Source organism: Pseudopodoces humilis, chromosome 3, assembly GCF_049639895.1.
Source record: "Pseudopodoces humilis isolate 2021_Gansu_Grassland_sample_001 chromosome 3, ASM4963989v1, whole genome shotgun sequence".
Classification (NCBI taxonomy): Eukaryota; Metazoa; Chordata; class Aves; order Passeriformes; family Paridae; genus Pseudopodoces; species Pseudopodoces humilis.
Window position 1 is genome coordinate 157,671 of NC_142202.1, and position 22,032 is coordinate 179,702.

The 22,032-nt window shown below is 49.7% G+C and overlaps 1 protein-coding gene across 3 annotated transcripts in view; it reads right to left on the bottom strand.

The window, feature by feature from the left end:
* SLC24A3 (solute carrier family 24 member 3) overlaps positions 1-22,032 on the bottom strand; it is a 108,501-nt gene that overhangs the window by 78,496 nt on the left and 7,973 nt on the right. For all 3 annotated transcript variants that reach the window (XM_088053580.1, XM_088053581.1, XM_088053579.1), the window contains exon 2: positions 10,229-10,372. The gene's annotated coding sequence lies outside the window, so the exon portion shown is untranslated. The remainder of the gene's footprint in view (positions 1-10,228; positions 10,373-22,032) is intronic.

Below are 22,032 nucleotides of genomic sequence, written 5' to 3' on the forward strand. Positions count from 1 at the left end.
AAGCCCAGTCTGCTTGCAAACCTCCTCCCTCTGAAATTGAGCAACAAGCTCTGCTTTAACCCCACCAGCCCTCTGCTTGCCCAGGCTCCAGCCGGATTGGCAGCAGCCTGCTTGTGGGAGAAGGGGATGGTGGCAGCCCTGTCCCCCAGAGTGACGCCCCAGCTTCACCTGCAGGGCTCCCCCAGGAGCAGCGTCACCTGGGAAGGCTGTGCAGGACCATGGGGCTGGGAAAGGGAGCGGAAGCAGCAGGACTTTTTCTAGTTCCACTGGCTGCAGGCAAGTCTGCACCTCCACTGGGAATGTGTCATGGATCTGCAAAATCAAAATAGGATGGGAAACTGACTGATAGCACACACCCTTAAAAGGTCATCCGATCCTGATTTACAGGCTCGAAGCAGCAGGGAATTTCCTACATGGAAAAATCTGCCAGGGGAAACATCAATCCTGTCTTCAGCTCCGCTGTCCCTGGCTGGGCAGAGCACTCCACGTGCTCTGCAGAGCAAACCAGAGCCAGCACGCTCAAACATGGATGCACACGTGCCTGCACACCAAGGTCTCCTCCAGCAGTCACCAAACACCACTGGGACTTGGCCATGCAGGTCATGGGTAATGACATATCACATAACTCATCCGTGGGCTGCTGGGTCCTCTCAGCTTCCTGCGTGCTCACCCACTTACTGAAGGCGGGTTAAATATCCCTTCAAGTCTTTCCCAGGAGACTGATTCAATCCAAACCACTCAGCACAGATCCAGTGGAGGTAGGGCAGAAGATGTGCTGGCTCTCAACAAAAGCTTCACTTGGAATTTATGGTTTGTTGTTTTTTTTTAAGAAAAAGTGAGTTTGGAAAGACATGTCTAAAGAAGGAACCCAAGTGCAAGCAGAACATAAAATTAATTCAAGCACAGAGGCTGCACGAACAGCTCGATTCCACCACTGCCAGCTTCCCTCAAGCACACGAGCAGTGGTGGCTCAGTGGAACTTTCCATCTTCCCAGTCCAAGTATTTGTCAGCTCCTGCATCCTGATTAAATCAGCAATCCTGGTAACTGGGGATGGGGGAGAGGGTGAGGTTCAGCACTACCCACAGGAGCCTCACTCTGTAGGGATCTGACAATCTCGCTCCAAGGCACGGCTCATGGGACGGAATTCATCTGCCCTCCCCTGTCCATTGCTCTCTGAGCTGTCCTGCCCTGTCCCTTGCACATCCCCAGCTTAGGGGGCTGCCAGGGGTAGGGGCACAACGTGGTGACCAGAAAGGATCTGTCAGCACAGCTGGACCATGGCTGCCAGGCTCACCTGAATGGCTGTGGGTCACTTCACTGCCTGGCCTTGCAGCCACACCTCTCTTGTAGGTCCATCAGTGCAGGGATGCCTGCAGGCACCACCACATTCCCCAGCTGTTGCTATGGCTACAGGAAGCTGCTGCATCCCTGCATGCAGCATCCTGCCTCACCGAGGGTCCTCACAGCAACCAGCTGGCCTGGAGGACATCCTTGAGATGCTGCTTGCTTCAAGAGTGGCCCTGATGTCCCCTCACAGAAAATCCATGCCCCTCCTTCCCTTTTCCCCAGCACACTGGCCTCCTCTCAAGAGGAGGAGCTCAGCAGCTCTGACTGAGGAGCACAAAGGCTCACACAGGGCACAGTGAAACTCACAGGGAAACGGAAACACAAGGAGCTGTTTCACACAGAGACACCAGTTCCCGACTTGTTGACTGGGAGATGTGAGAGTGCACACCGGCGAAGCGTCATGCAGCTCACCGGCCCAGTGAACAAACACCTCTCAACGCTTTCCTTGCGCTTTTCCCAGGGAACGCGGTGCAGATGGAGCTAGAAGGCAGTGTCAGACACACCCCTCCTGCCTGAGCAGCCCCCTCTCCCACTGCCAGGGCCCTTCTCCAGGCGTGCTGACCTGCCCATGGCACACTGACACGGCCACGTCCACCACAAGCATAGGCAGGGATCCCATCAGGCACTCAGCCTGCAGCCAGATCTTACAGAACAACAGGTTTAGGTCCCGTGGGCAGCAGCCCCAAGAAACCCCCAAGCAGCCTCCTCCCAAGGGAAGCATCCCTGCAGGGTGACAAGGCACAGGCCTCCCCGTGCCGCAGCCCACGGGACACGTGAACCCCGACTCTGTCGAGCCGTGCTGGAGTTCTGACAATGAATAATTAATTGCCGCTTTGTTTTCTGCTGAAATTCTATAGCAGTAATTATCTCTGTTTTAACACAAAATAATTAGCACTTTCTCCTCTCCTCCTCCTCTACCGCCAGTTAAGAGACGGGGAAACAGCACCTCTGGCTCAGGATTGCTCCGAGCCCTTCGCGGCTGGAGCTGCAGTGCTGGGGAATCACCAGGATGCTCCCCCAGGCCCAGCTTGCCAAGCTGCAGAGGGACAGAGCACTGCAGCGCTTGGGGCACTGGGGACTCGCACTCATGGGGGCAGGACCTGACTCTCCAGTCGCTGTCTTCTGAGAATTTTACCGAGTGCTAATTAGAAGTGGCCACTCAGGCTATCAGCAGCTGCCCATCCATCACCAAGTGCCTGAACTGACGCTGCTTCTGTGTTCACCAGGCTGTGGTCTCAGGACTGGCCTTGGGTACAAAAACTCTGCTCAGGACTGCTCATTTCTTTTTATCCCACCTCTCTTTTTTCTATGCATATACATGTAAAACCAAGGAGAGGGTTTATTCCAAAGTATTTCCCCCTCCAGCAAAGAGTCGCAACCACGACTGCACAAAGAACCTCGAGAGCTCCTGGCAGATCCTCATCCGAGCCCGTGCCTGCGGGGGACACTGCCAAGACCAGCGGTGAGGACAGAAAGCTGTGGCACTGCCACTACTTTTGGTCACCGGCAAAGGCACACAACGGGCCGGGGGGCAGCAGTTCCCTCCCCCTGAGAGAAAGCTGCCAGACAGCTCATGCAGCACTGGGGTAGCTGCTGCCCCACAATCAGTACCTTTTTTCTCTAAAGCACCAGCATAAGCCTTTTAAAAGATATTTGACCCTATCCCGAAATTTCAGGGTATCTGATGACGATATCCTGAAGTGCCAAAATTCAGGATGGAAGTGAAACCAGATCTGAAAACCTCCCAGTATCTCTGGATGAGATACATACACAGAGTATGAGCAGCTCTCCAGGCTGGTGACAAGGGTTTGAACACTGTCTGCCTGGTTTGAACGCTCCAAGCAGCCGGAATCCTGTTCTGTTTACTCCCCCAGTCCGCCCGGAGCGTGCCCTGCTGTCACTGACACTTCTGGACTGGAGGGGCGACCCCTCTTTCTGTGTGGTTTCATCACACCCAGCACAGAAGACTTGGATCCCAACAGGAGAGCTCCTGAAGAGTCTGGGCCAAAGAGGGAGCTCTCCAACTCGCTGCAAACACCAGGTACCTTGGGATCTTTGGGAAAGAAAAATCACTCGCCTCTCCATTTCCTAACAGGAACAGCGGGGAAAGGACAAGGGACCTGCACATATGGGCAACCAATATCTAATCTAGGATTTTTTTTAAATGCAGTCCACAAAAAAAAAGGGCATTTTAATGAAATATTTTTATTTTACCCACTGCTGCACACTAAATGAAAGTGCTTCAGCATTAACATAGGAAACCATTATTCTGTGCATGCATAAGTGAATTTACACACATGTCTGTATATAAAAACTATACAATTAAGCACTGCTTAAAATGCAGATGGCAGATGATAAAAACTCCATCCTGACTGTACTAAAACCTGACTTGGGATGTTGTATTTGATTCTTGGTCATTTAAATCTAGTGTAAACGCAATTAAATCAATGAAGCCAGTAATAAATTACACTCCTGGAAAATCTGGACCTTTGATTTTTAACTACTAACTACTGTCAAGAACCGAAAAACAAACAACAAAAATCCAGTTTGCAACATGGGGCCAGATGTTATTTTTCTTCCTTTGCAGTAATAGCTCCAAAATACCAAATTTGAAACACAATTCTAAGAAAGGCTTGTCCTGGATCTTAGAGCTACATCAGCTTTCAGCCCTGAATCTTAAATTAATGCTTGAGGCCCCTGTTTACACATTCATGTTCGATCTGTGAAACACAGTACAGACACACCAAAATTTAAAGCAGGTGCTGATAACCACTTGCTCTGATTTCCTTCATTATCAGGCTTACTCCTTCTACCCTTCTAGCATCACAGAGAAAGTTTCAAACAGCTCAGGAAAGATACTGTCATTCTTGTGATCTGATCAGGAACCTCACACTCTGTCCCAACTAAAACAAGTCACACATTTTACATGGCCTGGGTTAACAGGCACTGAGGCAAATGACTTCATTCCCAAATTTCTTGGTAGTGCAAGTCTAAAATTTTTAACAACCAAAAATTTACAGCAGCACAGACTCTCACGGGGAGAATGAGGACATTTTACAAAAATGCAGCAGTATATTTTTAAACGCTAAGTGGACAATTTGCATTTACCATGCCAGGCGAACAATTCAGGTGCTCGAAAGAAACTACTCTGGTGTCTGGCCAGAGAACATCTACATCTGGGGCACAATAACTGCGATGTTCTTGCAGCTGTGAGCAGCCATCTGCACCTCAGCAACGTCCCGAGGCAGCCAGAGCCACCAAACAAGGGGACCACACTGACTCTTCCCAGCTGCCAGCCCAAACCCCTCCACTGGCGCTGCTTTCCATGCTCAGCATGTGAAAACCCAAGCGCGTTTTCTTCCCAGAGAAAGGAGCAAGTCTCACTTGACAATTTTTTTTTTCAATGCCGCCTTAGAAATTCAGGTCACAGGCTTCATGGAAGGCTTCTCAGATTACCAGAGTGATGCACAGCAGCAGCCTGGCATCCTCAAGTGTCAGAGAAGTGAAACCCGGTTCAGAGAGGTACAATGTGATATTTATTCCCGTCTGAAGTCATGCTTTGTTGCTTAACACCTTTTAAATGCAAAGGCGTTTAAAGATTTGGAAGCAAGGGTCCCCTTTCAGTATTTTAAGCCTCTCTGCTGCCTTTTCCACAACACATAATAACCAAAGGAGTAACCCAAGCTCACTAAAAGGTCAAGGAAGCAAGCCTCATTCCTCTAGATACAAAGAACAAACAAAAGAGTAACAGAGGAAAAAAGCCAAAATAAATCCAAAAACCAAGAAAATTTCTGGGTGTTTTAAAGTTATTCCAGAAGGGAAAACATAATCATAAAAAAGGACACAGGGCTTCCCCACTCCACCACTGGAGAGCTACCATGCAGATGGGGCTGCGCTTCTGACAGACTCCCAAACATCCCCCTTCTGCGCCTTTGGCAGCAGCAAGTGTACAGGTTCTGTCCCTTGCTCTCTACAAGGGTTACTCCTTTCTTTCTGCCCGCTTGCCATCGTTTCTCAAGACTATTGACACGATTCTTGGGTAGCAAAAGGCAATTAACTTTGGTGTTCCTCACTCCCCATGCAGCATGACACATGGATCTTCTCCCAGCGCTCTGCGAGCCCTCCCTGCACAGCCAGCCCGTCATCTTCCACCAGAAACAACAACTAAAATGGGAACAGCCTCATCACAAGCATCACCAATCGAGCAAACTAGTCCCAGTCTGAGAGATCTTCCCACGCTACAGGTGCACATCCCAGCTGTGCTGCGGCACAGGAGGCCCAGACAAGGTTCTTTTCTGTCAGAACAAGATTGATTCACGTGCAGTTACATATTCTGGAAAAACCGACAGCAACTTTCCGAGGAGGACACTCTGGAGCTCACCACCTCCCCTCAGTGTGAACTCTGACTTTGGAGTCTGGGGCTTGCCTTCTCCTTTTGTTTCATCGATGCAATAGAACACACCTAGGATCAAGTTGGGTAATAGCACTGCCACCTCTTGATTTTAATCACACAAGCTTTGTGTTATTTTTCTCTCTGAAGCTCTGGCTCCTGGAGCTGCACATATGGGAACAATGGCAAAATTTCAGCAAAAGGAAAGCCATTGGTCTCCTGCATGTGCCCAGAGGGCCCTGTTTTACAGGGAACTGCATGGTTTTGGTGATCAGTTCCGAGTTTTCAAGTGCCCAGCAAAAAGCAGCTGTTCTGAGCTTCCCCTCTGGCACACTGTCCAGGTACAGCCCTGCTGTAAAACACAGCAGGTCCTGCCTCAGAGCGATGGTGCTCAGCTACCTGCTCCCAACTCAGCCACGCCTGGATGGCTGAAGAATCCTAGAGAAAATACTTGTGACCACCTCTTACTCCCAGGTGATCCTACAATCCAGCAGTCCCACAAAAGAGCCCAGCCCAGAAGGTGAACCCCAAGGCCCGAGCGAGTCCAGAGCACAGCACGGAAAATATCTGCAGTTGTTTCTACCAAAGGAAGCCACAGGCTCTGCGAGGAGAGCTCCTCAGCTGCCTTGCACATTGCCCTCAGCCAGAGCTGCAGCTGTTGGGACACAGCCAGATCCAGGGTCTGGACACAACTCGGGCACCCAGCGCTGGGCTCCTCGGGTCAGCACCAAACCTCAGCCCCTGGTCCCCACCAGGAGAACATCTCTCCTTGGCTGCAGCAAGAGAGAACCCAGCTCCCTGCCAGCACAAGAACCCAGAAGAAATAAGCATGTTTTTGTTCTTATTTCTGAGGTTTTAACCCAAACATTCTGGTTTTCTGAGGCTTCAGGTCTGAAGTTGACTAACAAGTAGAGTGTGGAAGCAGAAGTTCAAGCAAATTTCTGTCAAATTCACCAAATTTATAGCTCAGCGAGAGAACATCTTTTTTGCTATTCCTCAAGGACATTTTGTTACTAAACTTACAGCAATTTATTTTTCTAACGTTCCCACAAGTGAAAGCAAGGTTGGGCAACTTGCAAGGCAGGAACAAACTTTTACTTTTAATTTTGCTAAGATGAAATTAATTTTGCTGGAAGGAAAGTGACTTTGTCTTTCAATTGGATTGAGGTTCAAAGAGGAAAAGGAAAAAAGGAACAAAAGGGAAACAAAACAAAATCACTCTTCACATAGCATGCTGTATCTGCTTGGGAAGAAGGCATTTCTAAACTGTGTAGTTCTCTGGACTTCATTCTGGGCATGACATCCCAGCAGAATGCGGACCACGTAAAACCCAGCACACGCATAAGGAGAGAGAGGAAAGAGATCAGAAAGCTCAGCCCCAGCCAAGGGTCTTTGGGTCTGTGGGCTCAGGTTTGTGGCTGGGTGCCAAAGGGGCTCTGAAGACACAGCCACAGGCAAGCAGCCTGCAAGGGCTACCTGGCTCCACAGCCAAGCACTACAAATTACACTACACGAGCCATGACTCACTGAAGAAATATCGATAAAGAAGAAAGTTGCTTTTGAAAGAAGATGAGGACAGTAAAAAATAATTGCAAAAAAACGTCTTTGGCTGTTTAATTTAAGCACTTTTATGCCTGAGGGTCTAAATGAATACTCGGAGATCTTTTTGTTCCTTCAGCAATCAAGTATTTCCTGCTATTACTGATAATGACTTTAAAACAGCACACTTAAGCAGGGCTGTTACTTTATTTTCAGCCTTTCTGAGGTGGGAGTGAAGCGCTAAGGCGGGGGAGGAAGGAAGGCAATGACAGCTCTTCAGGGAAAGCACGTGTCAGTCTGGTGAGGAGCTAATGAGGGCTGGCACCGGGACCTCCCCCTCCAACCTGGACCACCAGACAGGTGACATCCCATCCTGACACAGCCCCAGAGCCTGTCACCTCCTGGCAGCTAACAAACCCCATCTGAAACAAGAGCAAGCTTCGGAGATCCTCCAGTGCAGTCTGAGTTCTGAATCTGGTAGCACAGGGACCTGACCCAGAGCTCAACATTAAACCAGCTTAATCCTTTTTCGTGGCTTCCAGTGGGTGAATCACATTTCTGAACAGGACTGGGTGAGTAAATGATATTTCACCTGAACTGACACAAGTAATTCTCGCTCTTTCCTTGTCATCTTTTGCATGAGCTAAAAACACGGCCCAGAATCACGAGTGTTTCATTTAAACAATATCACTACTTCTGTGAATAAACTATGTCCAATGTTTTTGTCCACCTCTAGTTTCACACACCTTCATGTGGATGCCACAAGGACAAGGGGATGGGTAAGACAGGCTAGAAGAGCATCTGGTGTCTGACAGCAGACATGAGAAGCCACCAGGGTCCAAGAGGGAGGGGACAATCAGCTCTGACTGCAGGGCTGGACACTCAGGGGACAAGCAACAAGAGACGAGAGGCTCCTTAGCAAAGACAGCAGGCTGCTCTGTGGTTCTGCTTCCACAGACACTCAAAAAAACCACAACCAGCCACAGGACCAGGCCAGAACCCACGATGAGCATTTCTCAGAAAAAGGTCAAAACAAACAAACAAAAAATTCCTAAAAATGGTCTCTAGGCTGGATTCGGTCCATTTCACCCCTCTAATATTTCTACAGCTATTTTTGCAGAGGAAAAGTAAGCAAAACCCCCACTATCTGGAGCAGCTCTGATGATGAAATGATACTAGACAGGCCACTGGATAAACCATTAGGAAATGGAAGTAGCAACCAGCAAATGTCATGGCAGGCATTCAAATGAGCCTGCAATCACCCGAGCAGCTAAAGAACACACTTCTTCCCTTTAGCACAGCAAGGTGTGTTCATCGCCAACACAGCACAGAAACCACGCACTGAAAAAAAACACAACACATTTTAACAGGAGGCATTCCACTTCCCTCCACCAGCAGGCGAGGTAAAACTGCTTTCTTAAACAACCCACTTCTGCCCAGCTGCAAGGTGTTTATACAGGTTCACTTGGGAAGCGAGGAGGAAAAAACCCTTTTCAGGCAGCATTTCCCTGTGACACCTGCCCGAGGGAAGGAGGAGCACCTGAAGGCCAACACACGTAGTGCTGTGGGGATGCTGGGGAGGTTTGAGCTCTGCTGACTCCCAGGTCACAACGGGCCCCCAGGCTCTGGTTATGCAGCACTCGTGCATTATGCTCAGCAGCATCACAAATTGCCCCAGTTTCCTGGAGCAGCCCTTAGAGAAGGCAAAGGCAGCCGTGCTTGGTGAAACACCGACTGCTGTGCCCCATTTGGGGCCTGACCCAGCAGCAGCACAGCAAAGGGAAGGACTCTGCTGCCCTGGGATCGAGCCTGCCATCAGCCCTGCCTGACAAGCACAGTTCCTGCTGTCAGGGCCGTACTAGGATTTGAGCCACCCTACTCGGGGCCACACTTTCAAACACAAAAGCATGGCTTTTTAACACCACTTTGCTCTCATGCTGGAGGATCGATCACAGGCAGCACCACCGCCGTTCACAACACGCTGATGTGCCATGCCCCTCTGCCAGCTCCTCGCCTCACTCGTTTGCTGAGCAGCAGAGCTGAGGCATCCTGCAGGTGATCCTCAGCCCACTGAGCTCAACAGGTAACTTCCACAGACACTGCAGTCTGGGGACATCCCATTCCCAAAGGCTTCTGACTGCCACCCGGCCTAACACCAACACGCTCAACAGTACTTAACATTATTTACATTTACACTCCGATAAACCCAAACAAAATCAACAAAAGCACACACAGGACTCTCTTACTTTCACTTCCTGCAGTACTTTGCATCAGTTTCTACTACGGAACATCACATCGTGGCAATTTCAGGAAGAAACCGCAATTCCACGTGTCTAGGTATTTTTGCTTTCTCTCTCCCGAGAAAATACAAGGTACTCGGTAGTTATTGTTTTACTTTCTGAAAAAAGGGGGGGGGTGGGAAGACCCACACACCACCCATGCTTCCTACGTACCACTCTATTTGGTGAGAGCAGTAGGAGCAGCTGCAGTGGTGAGACAGCAGATGCTGAGGTACAGAGAAGGAGGAAAATATTACTGCCAGGGCTGATGTGAGGCTGCGAGACTGGGTCTGTGCTATGCCAGAGTTATGCAAACAAGCGAAAATTGAGCAAGAAGTATTTTTGTACCAGTTTTCGCTGTCTAAAAAAGACCATAATCATCCATCTGTCCAGAAATGTTATTAAGGATTATGACAGAGGAAAAATTATAGGCTGAGAAGCGCAGCAAGAACTGCATTTGTTAGAATTTCTCCCGGGGCACATAACCTACATTAGTCCCGAAGAACAGAGAAAACCCCTTTTACTCCTCTCCCCAAAACCTGAGGAAACGATATCCAAGCTCTAGTGTGAAAAGCAGCATTTATGGATGTAAAAATAAGTAAGTCTTGGCAGTACAGATGTGAGGAAGCCAACTGCAGGACTGAGGAGCTAGAGGCAACTTTCATTCCTACCTGGCTCGGTGCAGTTTCTGACGTAGAGCTGCCCCCCGTCCTCTGGGACGTCAGTCACGTTCTGGTTCTGCTCACGTGCTTGCAGGAGCTGTCGCCTGCTCCACTTGTCACCATTTTCCACAGAATAGCTCAGGGCATCGTAGCCTGAAGGAAAAAAGCAGTTAGATACACGAGGAAAGGCAACTCCTGATTCCGCTCCTGAACACCTGAAGCAGACAAAAGGTTTGCATTTCAAAAACCCCATGGCCCCGGGGGTTTAAAAGGGCAGTGTTGCCAGGCTCACTGCCACAGGACGCTGCCAGCAGCTCCCCATCCCACAGGAGCCACGTGCATTCCTCCACAGCTTCTGAAGCTCATCCTAGAAGAGCATCTCTGTTTTCCCACTCAGCGCCATCTGACTGACGCCAGATCACGCCTCTGACTCTTTTCCACACCTCCACTCTTCCAATAACAAGAAATATCCACGAACACAAGGGGCATTACTTTGTCTCACTACCTTTTACTCAACCCTTGGTCTGCTCTCCCCTTCAGCTTTGCCTCGATGCTGCTAAGCGAAGCTCTATTTCAGCAATGTCAACAAAGACAACTGGCCGATTTCCACAATGCTCCTGGCACAAAGCTGGTCAGCCCTGGCCATGCCATGTCTGCCCAATCAGCTGGACACATATGCTCACGTGTCAGCTCCATGACTCCTATGCTGGTTCAAATTCAAGGGAGGAAGAAAAAACTTCTAACTTCTGTTCTGGTTTTTTTTTTTTTTTAAGCCAGAAAGTATCCACACACCAAATCAGCCCTCTTGCAACGGAGACCTTGCAGCCCTCCAGTAACAAACGGCATTTGAGAGGGATTTCCTCCCACCCATCCATCTCCTTCCCACCAAGCAGAACATGGGCTCTCTCACAAGGACTTCTGAATTATTCCCAGTTTTGTCCACTACTTTGGAAAGGATCACGAGCAAAAAAGCAGTGGGACAGAGATTCAAATCTTGGGCCAGTGCCTCAGAGGGTGATTAAGGACAAAGGAAAAGGTTCTCTGCAGGTCCCAACCCTTTTGTTAGGTTGCCTGGCACATCCAGTTGAGAGAGCTGCCCCACCTGAGACTTCTCTGCCTTGCCCAGATCATGCTCTGCTCAGGCCACTCCATGTCACACTAGCAGCAAGGAGGGAATGTTTGGGAAAGGGCTACCTGGGAATCTGCATCCCAGGCCACCGGGACCAATGCTCCCAGGATCCACAGGAGCCACCTGGGTGCCTGTTTGGCGGAAGAGCTGCAGCTGCACAGGCAGCCTGAAGCACCCCTGTTTTCTAAGCAAAAAAACCCCATTTACCTTGGTAAACCAAATGCCATCATTTGAAGCTTCAAGTACTTTGTCTTTTCAATGCCTTACAAAAGTTAGAGAACGGAATTTGCTGTCAGTTTACTCTGTGGGCACCAGTAAGATTAAGCTGATGGAAGCAGACTGCATTTCCAAGAAGGAGCACAAGCTGTAATGCAGCATCAGGGATCTCCCATAACAACACACACTCTGGCAGCCTGAGCAAAGCAGTTTCAGTTCCACGTACAAGATGCTTTCAAAGCAGAGGAACTCTTCTACAAGCAGGAGAGGCTTCTCTGTGCCACTGCATGGAGCAATGACACGAGGGAGGCAGAACATAGGGACTGCCATGGCCCTGGAGTTCTGAGAGAAACTCTCCTGCTCCCTCCACTCTGCCTCTCTCAGATGGCAAACTCTTCCAAGTGAGGGGTAAAGAAGAAGAAGGTCATCTAAGGTGACTTTGGAAGGGGAAGAGCTTCATTTGGCAACAGGAGTGTTTATAAAGGCTACATCCAGCACACTGACAAACTTCAGCGTAAATAGCGGCGGGCCTGGTCCACGGCCGAGCTCGATGGGGTGACTGACACTAGGAAAAGCTCTCCTCTGGCACCAGGCTTGAGCAGGGCCAGCTGTCCCACAACAGAATTTGCAGCCCACCACCCCCAAAATCCTACCTAGGGCATCTCCGTTCTAAAACACATTTTACTCAACAGAGCAATAGAAAATAGGAGATAGAGATGAACCTTTTTCAAAGCTTTGGCCTTCCAAGGATTTCCCTGTGAAAACAGGGACACGTTGAGATTTTAACCTTGCTAACAAGGACACTCAGCGACACATAAAGGGTCCCTGTGGTTTTCCCATGTGCTGGCACCAGTCTCCTTGCAGTGTGCTGCTCCTTGGCTGCTCAAGGCCTGCCCTGCTTTAGGTGCTGGTACGAGGCAGAAGCACCAGGGATATCACCTTGGCCACAGCATCCCACAGCAGGGCTGCCAGGCCACCACCACAGCCAAACTCCTCTTCCAAAGGAAAAGCAGGAAAACTTACAAAAAAGAAAGCTAACAGTTTTCTTTCTCAACTGAAATTACTCAGGAGTGGATGATTTTTAATGGGAACCATGGCAAAGAGTTTTTTTTCATTTTCTCAGCAGAGGTAAAGACCGCTAAACATCCCGCCTCAGCTACAGTGCCATTTTGGGCAAGCCAGATGAAACACTTTCCTTATGAATGTTCTAGCTGCTGGCTTTATACTAAAATAATACTGTGACATCCTCTAAAGCTCTGGTACAATGAAAAGTTTTTCCAAAGTTCTGTACCATAGTGTATTTCAAAGTGAGCGAATTATTTTTTCAAGCACTGAACATTGCCACAAGGTATTTTCCACAACTCCAATTATCCAGCACCAGTTTTACATTACACACTCAGAACCCAGGTTCTGGAGAGCTTTACTCGTGCTTCCTCCTGGAGATATTCCCATGGACAATAAGCACATGAGTCATTTTTCCCTGTCTTTGTGCCTGCTCCGCATTTCATAACAGAACTAAGACAATGCAGACGGTGCATTTGCAGTGGCCACGTCCCTTTACATAAGACGGGGAGTACACGAGTGTGTGCTTGCTGAGAGCTCCTGCCCCTGCCAGGCTGGGGTGGCAGGGACTCGAGCCTGCTGGGCACAGCCTCTCCAGCAACACTGCTCACCTGTTCCACTTATGAGCATGAAAATGAGATGGAGTGGAAAGAACTGATCGGACAGCTCAGAACTCCTGGAAAGGCTCTGTGTGTGACCCAGATCTCCACGTGGGAACTCAGGAGCTCCTTACGCTGTTCCAGATGGCTCTGGCTGGAGTTTACAACTTTCAGTGCTACAGAAACACAGCCAAACGCCTGCTGGCTGCACTTCCCAGCACAAAGAACACCACCTTACAATGCTGAACAACATCCCTGTGTTCCCAAACTGCACTCTGATCTCACAAGCGCATTTATTTTCAGCAGCAAGGCGCAGGAACCCCAGCAAGATGGAACAGCAGCAAAACCTTGGAGCAAACACCCAGTTCCTACCGGGGACAAAGCAGGCTGGTGTGGAGATGGGGGGTCCCCATGGGACAGGGAGGCCTTTGCACAGATGGCCCAAGCAGCCAAATGAGACAAGAGCACCCAAACCCAGCGCTGGAAGAGGAGAAAAAACTCATCCACTGCACTGGAGGGTTCAGCTCAACAATGCTGAGGTGAAGAAAGGCAACGAAGATGGAAGGTGCTCGTGAGCAGCCAGCTGACGGGCAGGGGGCTGGCCCAGCTGAAGGGACAGCTCTGCCACCACTGCCTTTCCCTGGCACAAAGCACTGCTGCACAGGCAGGGCTCTGAGAGCTGGCTGGTATCCACAGCTCTTGCTGACAATAAACTACTTTCTATGCAAACTGCTGGCCGGAGCCAAAAACAGCACAGCTTTTCCGAAATATGCTTGCCCTTCCTCCTCTCTCATCTGTCCCTTTTATCTATTGTTTTCACGGCGGTAGCTTTGGGTTTTGGAGGGCTGGTTTCACAACCAGCTGAATTATCTCCGTCTCCCTGAAACGTTCCTGCAGTTAAAACAACAGGGAAATATTTCGGAGAAAGAAAAAAAGCTGGAAGAAGCACAAGGTTCCACAAAAGGCAGCACTGAGGTGGAGAGCAGCGGTGTGCTGACCTCAGGACACCTGAGGAGCCCTGGTGGAGGAGCAGTGCTCAGCTGAAAGAGCTGCAGCACCGCTCCACAGCTGTCCTCCCACGGCCGTGCCCCTGTGGCTGCTGGCCCAGAGCCTCAGGGACATGTCCAGGCAGCCCCTGCACCACCAGGCCTGCTGCAGCCAGCCACCACAGAGTCTGAGCTCGGCATTGCATCAGCACGTCATAAATGGATTAGCGCTTTGCCTAGGCTGATTTGGGAGATGCTTTTCTGCCAAAATCATCAGCAGCAAGGACCCTAACTAGAGCATCCTCAGGGGAAAAAAAATCCCAAACAAACAACCAAAGCCCCAGAAATCCTACTCCTGGTTTCCACAAGCAGCCTGCTCCTTACACCTGGTTTCAAAGCTGTATTTCCATGCATCCTCACCTACATGGAAAGGTGCAGAAGGGCAGGGAAAGCATACTGCTGATAATACCTCTACCACGTACACGAGTGAGGCGCGGAGGCCAGAGCCAAGCTGCAGCCAGTGGCCAAGCAGGGCAGGGTCCCTGCACCAACAGCCCCTCACCACACACCCTCCCACATATTTTCTATGTGACCACCAGTAGAAAAAGCCCCACAGCTCCCACACACACCTCTAGGGGGGCTCCCCAGCTCCCTGCTAAGGAGCACAGAGCCCGCTGAGGGCCCCACAAAGCTTCTGCCCCTCCCAGCCCAGCACTGCTCTCAACAAAGCCCAGCTGGAGTTGGGAGAGCAGAGCACGCTCCAAAGGTCCAACAACATCTCCACAGCTTTCATGGCAACAGCAAAATGTGACTTTTGGTTTATTTTAACCCTGAAAAGCTGCCCGCTCTCTGGAAGTGAAATTTTCACACGCATTCTACTGGGGCCTGCCTCTGCTCCCACCCTGAGAGCAAAGAGAATTTCAAGTTCAGGCAGTGCTCAGCAGAAATGCACTTATGGCTCACCAAGCTCCAGGTGAAGTACCTGCACCATCTCACACAGCAAAGCCCAGGGGATGGAAAAGCATCCCTGCAAGAGACGAACAAATTCCCCAAGAACTCCTTGGTTACTACATCCCAAAGAGTGCTGGGTTAAGCTCAGTTAAGCAAAGATAAAATTCTGTCTTGTGCTCATGACTGTGTTGTGCCAAAGCCTGTTACTGGATATGGGATTGTTGCAAGCTTCCAAGGTTGTTCATTACCAGTTTGTGCAGAAACCTGTGTTTTCTTACATATTCATACCAGCTTGACCATAAAAATGACCACTCCATTCTTCTTGATCTACGCCTAAGCACAAAAGGAACGGTTCTGCACCTGGTAAAAAACAGCACCTTTTACTTCTCCCTGTCACAGCCTCGTGTGGCTCGGCTCCTCTCCAAAGCAAACAGGGTTTTTCTTCTCCTGACAATCTTCTCATGCTTCCATAAATTCCCCAGTTTTACCATGGACATACCTTTGTGACCCTGCCCAAATTCAGGTAATTCTCAAGGCAGCAGCTTCCTTCCCACTGCTCTGTACAACAGCACTGGTACTGTGAAGCCCGACTCCCTGCTCTGGTTTCTCAGGGATATCTCACTCCCTGCTGCCACTCTTCTCTCATTAGCATTTCACCTGGCACAAGTGGAAAGTCTGGGCACTGCTGACACTGCTGATCTCTGCGCTGGCAGCCATGGACTGCCCGGCGTGATTCCCACAGCTCGCTGGCACAGCACATCTCCCCTGACAGAGCTGCTGTCCCTTCTGTCTGCCTTCTGTCCCAAGCACGGGACAGCCTCCTAGCACCAGCCAGAAAACTCTGCTTTTTGCTCCTGCTGCTCCTGTGCCTGTCACAGGGGAAAACTGCAGGAGTAAGTAGTGCAGCATCCGTCACATTACCCTGCTGCAGGCGCCAGCGCTTTTCCCCCTGCCCCAAATAAACAGAAAGGAAATGTTCAGAGGCAGAAAAGGAAGAGGGAGAGCAAATTCCCCTTTCCAACACACCCCTGGAGCAGGACCTCTCCCTGACCAAGCTCCATCCCATGCACCTCCTCCTCATCCCTGCACCCTGTGAGATGCCACGGAATCCTAAAGCACATCCAGACTCCCTGCTCTTTCCCTTTCCCGCATTTCTCTAGAAAACCCTGCTCACAGGAGGTGGGAATCACAGCAGCCAGGGTGTGCTACAGGTGGCTGCACATCTGGGTCATCCCTAGCGAAGCCATCCATCAAGATTTCCCTTCTTCATGGTAGACAGAGAGGAAAAAAAGAGCAGCAATGAATTAATCTCCAGCTGACTTTCCATCAGTAACACTGCCACTTTTTATACCGTTCCAAGATCCTGTGGCTGCTTGAACCTGGAAATCATGACCTTACAAGGCTGGAAAAGCCCTACTTGGGAGCCTCACTGTTAGCAGACAGACCCTTGTTTCTCGGAAGGATTGGGTAACATGTTACAGAAAGAGCTAACTCTCTGGAGAAGGCATTTATCTTTTCAAAAGCAGTGAAAAAACAAACTGTACTTCAAGCCCCTGTGACAGAGGCGAATACCTGGGGTTTGACAGGGCACAAACCTGCTCGGGAGCTGAACAGTCACTGTTCCTTCCCCCACATTTATGCATTTCTCTTCTAACTTTGAGCTGACGCAGTGGAAGGAAAGACGGTTTTGGGTCAGATGAAATGTTTTAGTGGAATATAAGATTTTATTTTGGTTTGCTCTCTTTTACACTTCTAGCTAAATATAATTCTACAGAATTAAATTTAGTCTGAAAATACCATAAAAAATGTGCTGGGAAAAGAAACATAGCAGCTCTTCCACCAAAAAAAAAAAGAAAAAAAAAAAATGAAAAAAAAAAGGGAAGGGAAAGCATGACTTTTTTTCCCAGTTAAATTCCAAAATATATGAAGAGTGACACCCTTGCAGCTTTGCCTGAACAATCTCTGTCGGTGTTCAAGGCCAGGCTGGACAGGGATTGGAGCAATATGGTCTAGTGGAAACCACTAAAAACAAGCCATCCCTCCCAGGAAAGAAAGGAAAGGAAAAAAAGACTGTCATAAGCCCTGGCTCCCACTCTGATATCTCTGATGACAGGGGAAACATCACAAAAGAGAGATTTTTTTTTCATACTTTTCTCCACGAAAGATGAAGAAAAAACTGGATCTTGCAAAAAAGTAAACAAGCACGAGGGAAGAAGGAGTTTTTGTGTCAAATTTCAATACAAACATATTTTTCAAGTTAAAAAGACTATTTCTCCTGTCCTTTTGCCTTACATCTCCTTTCCCCTTGTGTTTCCCTGCAGCACCACCACATGAATCTGCAACTGGCATTTGTTTAACCGCTGTTATTTACTGTTTCCACCATGCTGGAAAGGCTCTTGGGGAACACAGATGAGTCTCAGCCCCAGACAAGACATCGGCTCTGGTATTTAACCCCACTGTTCGGCACCAGGTCTGGATTTGCTGCCTAAAAGCACTTCTAATGTAAGGTGACATGGGAAAATCCACTGAGCAGCCAGCTCTCACCAGGCAGTGCAGAGCTGCAGTGTTGAGAGTGAAAGGACAGGAATAAAATACAGCAGTACAGGAGTGTAGAGGAGCTGGGAACTGTGAAACGAGCAGCTGGGGACAGAGGTGTGAACCCAGGCCTGGCAGAGGAAGCAGTGCTAATTCCCCCTTTCCTGAATCCACTCAGAAAACCCCTGAGATGGCTTTTGTCAGTGCTAAGAACATGCTGAAGGGCAGTGCTGGCCTGTAACTGATGCTGTGCCTTCCACCCAGGAAACGGAGCTCCTGACACCAATGCATTGCCTTGTCCTGCAGCTGGAATTAACACGGGAGAGCAAGGTGCTCCAGAGGTTTCAGGGTGCCCGTGGTCCTGTTCTCTGACACCAGCCAGCCAAAGGATCTGGTCTGGAGCTGCCACAAGCCATCCACAGGCAAATGGGCCCCAAGAGCAGGAGGGAGCACCCACTGAGCATCCTGCTGGAAAGCCTGGTTCCACCACCCCTCTGCTCCCACCAACAGAGCCCCAAACTGCACAGGGGTTCCTGCCCTCCTTTCAGACTGATCTGTGTGTCTCCAAGCCATGATGAAAATCACCTTAGTGACAGAGAGCGTTTTCCCTCAGGTACCCACTTAATTAAATATTGAAAGAGCTATTACCTTTCAGGGATGCCAGTGCACTGGCTGCGTCCATTATTTATAACATCATGTATTCATTACGCATTTTATCCCATGCTCCTATCTGCTGATCTCATAACAGGCCCTTAAACACAATTTTAAGCAATTAATCCTACTTTAATTACAGACAAATAATATATTGAAGCCTCAGGACATCTCTTTCTTATATTTATTAGAAGTAAGCAAACATATCTAGAAATAAATCTGGTAGTCAGGGATGAGAGGGATGTGGCCAAGCAGCCTGGGGAATCACAGAACAGGAGCCAGGCACACTTCACTTAAAACTGCCAGCTTGGGCTACCTGGAAAAAATAAGTCTTGTCCTGCCACAGACACCTACCACGACCACCACTTCCCTGCTGACAGACGTGGCTGTGAAGCCCAAGATCACTGAGCACATGGGTGCCAGCCCCAGCGCTGGCAGAGCCTCATGAGGCAGGGGAGCCCTGCTCACTCCACTCTCCTTTGTGTCTCCAGGTCCCTCTTCCCAGTCCCACAGGAGGGAATCAGCCCTGGATCCCCCCAGCAAGAGACAGCTGCTCAGCCTTGCATCCCTCTGCTGCAGACTCTGAAACATAACTCCCATTCTCTCTCCCATACCCAAACCAACACAGTGGTGTGGTGACCGACAAAAACTTTAAAGAAAGGAAAAAGGAAAGGAAAGAAAAGAAAAGCCTCTCTGGACATATCCAGGATGCTCCTCATGAGTCACCACAGATCAATACAGAAAACTATCAAAAACTATCCCTGGCTTCAGCAGATTTTGGACTGGTCCTTGTAGGGTGGCCCAGGAGCACACGGCTGCTGAAGCCTTCCAAGGGAGATCTGCGCTAAGGCTCGGCTGAAGCTTGTAGAGGCTCCTTAGCAGATCCCTGAAAAGGCAGCCCATCCATAAAAGTAGACGATGTCTTTGCAATCCCTGTCCAAACTGGTAACTACACTCTTACTTCTTCCACCTGGGGAATGTTCCCTACCTGCTGGAAAAGACAGGCACGGAGGCAACAGGTACCAGTCCTGAGAAGCACAGCAGCACCCCTGCCCTCCTCTGAGAAATGAAGCCAGCCTGGAATGCTCCAAAATCTTTAAACGAAATAAATAATACTACAGAGGGGAATAAAAACTTCTATATTTAACCAGAGGTCCTGGAACAAAAGGACAGTGCTCCACATCATACCAGAATCAAGGGTTTGATGCTGTCCTTCCTTTATAAGGCTTTAAGATGGGCAGACCCTCCAAGAAGCAGTAAGCAATTCTTTATTTACCCTGAAGTGAGACAGTGCAGACCCGGGTTTAATTCACTGCTCTGTTATTAGCCCGTGAAGTGACCTTGGACAAGTTGTTCTGTCCAGATTCTCAGCTGGTGTCAGCTGGCACCGTGCCACCACAGCCAATTTAAACAATTCGAGACACCAGCCCCAGAGCTCCCAGGTCCTCGGCCTCCCTCTCCCGAGCAGCTCTGCCACCCGCACGCAGCCCCACGCCCGAGGGGCACCGGTGGAGGGGGGAGAGAACTCGTGCTTCCCTTGGACAGTCCACAGTTTTCACAAAATGAAACAAAAAGCCTGGTTTGGTTTCTGGGAATTTTTTAAAGCAGCCCTACGATCAAGGCTTTTAAAAACACTGCTGTGCTCTGGTGAGACCTCACCTGGAATCCAGCTCCGGGTCCACCAACACTAGAAAGATGGATGGACCTGTGGGACCAAGTCCAGAGGAGGCCACAAAGATGCTCAGAGGGCTCAGAGGGCTGGAGCTCCTCTGCTACGGAGACAGGCACTCCTGCAACCTCCCTTCGGATCATTTTATTTACTCAAGAGGCTTTTACATTGCTCAGTTACTTTCTTGGACAGCCCCTCCACTTCTGAACAAGCTTGATTTGCTGCCTCCTCTGATTTAGTGCAAGAACAAATCCAAAGAACACAAAACTCAAATTGTTCTACTCTGTCAACAGCCAGCAGCGAAGTTAACTAACTCGAGGGTGCTTTTAAGTGCTGCCTGCCTCCCCTGCCATGGCACTGCTGTCCCGGGGGAGTGCAGAGCCAGCAGCACCTTGCTGTGAGCGCAGCTGATGGAACCTGCCAAAGAAGCAAGCTGTGCATGGCAGCCACTGGCTCAGACCAGTTTCCCCTAAAATTAATTGCTGCACTGTCTCAGCACAGGCAACGCTCATTTTCCAGAGTTTCTTTCTGCCCCATCCTCTCAACAACATACAAATCAACTACCATGTAGAGGTGCACTGAGAATTGGAGAGTAGATCTCAGAGGAAAAAGGAATGTCCATGTAAGGCTCGTTTCTCCTCCTGCTTTATGTTACAGGATGTTCTGGCCATCTTAGGGAAAAAAGCCAGTTGAGTGTATCTCTGAATGAGGATGATTTTAATAGCAGACCCTTCAGTTGTTTGTAGCTCAGTTAGCATGTTTTTGGCTAGCATAGCAAAAAGATTCTTTTCCTGGACTTCAGCAGGCTCTTCCCCAATCGAGCCACTAAAATCTGTTTGCAGTTCTCACTGGATAGGTGACGCCTGCTGCTGGAGCAAACACTGAGGATGAGCCCTGGAACACCAATGTTCCTTTTAGGGGCTCAGAACTGCCCAAAACCGCCCAAACACGTCCTTCTCCTTCCCCGGCACTGAGACTGACGGGACACCGCGATGTCTCAGCCACCACAGGGACACGGCACAGTTCCCAGGGCTCTTGCACAGGGACAGGGCAGAACACTGGGGACCGGAGTTCCACCTGGGTACCCGTCACTCCCGAGCCCAGAGAAGCCCACAGATTCTCTTGTGCCTCAGTTTCCTCCCTCGCAGTCTGAGGACACGCTTGCTCACCCTGTTTGCTGCGGCAGGACCGGGGGCTGAGGAATGGCAGGAGGGAGGAAGGGCCTGGGTAACCACCTGAACTGAAGCCCAGCACTTCACACACTGCAAGCGAAGCCCTTGTGCCTGGCCGGAGTGCCTGTGGATGCAAACCCAGCCCTGAGCTGAAGCTCTGCACACACCATAGGAGAAACAGCAAAGTCAGGCCAGGCTGTGCATCCCAGCCACTTCACACAGCTGCTCAGCCAGCAGCTCGGCACAGGAACGTCCCAAAACAACCAAATCCATGCCTCCAAACCCAGTCTGACACTCCTTTGTGCCCAAGTGTTATTACCAGAGCAATATGAAGTTTCTTTTAAACAGATCCTTAAGAAACTTCATCCCAGTCTTTTCATTGTACCCATATCTGGCATCTTTATACTCACCTGACTCCACAGTGCACTTCATCTTATTGTCCATCATCATCACGCTACCTTTTAAGTCCATCCGTGGAAGCACTATTTTGAGATAGCATCCCCAAAAATCCAAGGTACAGATAAATCCTAAAACAGTGCTGGGGAGGCAGGCTGGCTCTCAGCACCCATCTCAGCCCTGCTCCAGCATACTTTTCCCCCTACTAAAGGAAGGTATTTCCCCTTCCCAACACACACCCACATCCACCAACACAGGACCCCGTGCCCGGGCCTTGCAGAGCTGAGCAAGAGGACAGTGTGGGGCACAGCTGGAGACACACCCTGCTCCCCTCTCCTCCAGGCCATTCCCTGGTCCCAGCCAGGACCTGAGGACCATCTGCTTCCCACTGGCAAGGCTTATAGGCAGATGATATTCCATGCTAGCCAGAAGAGTCCATAAAAGGCC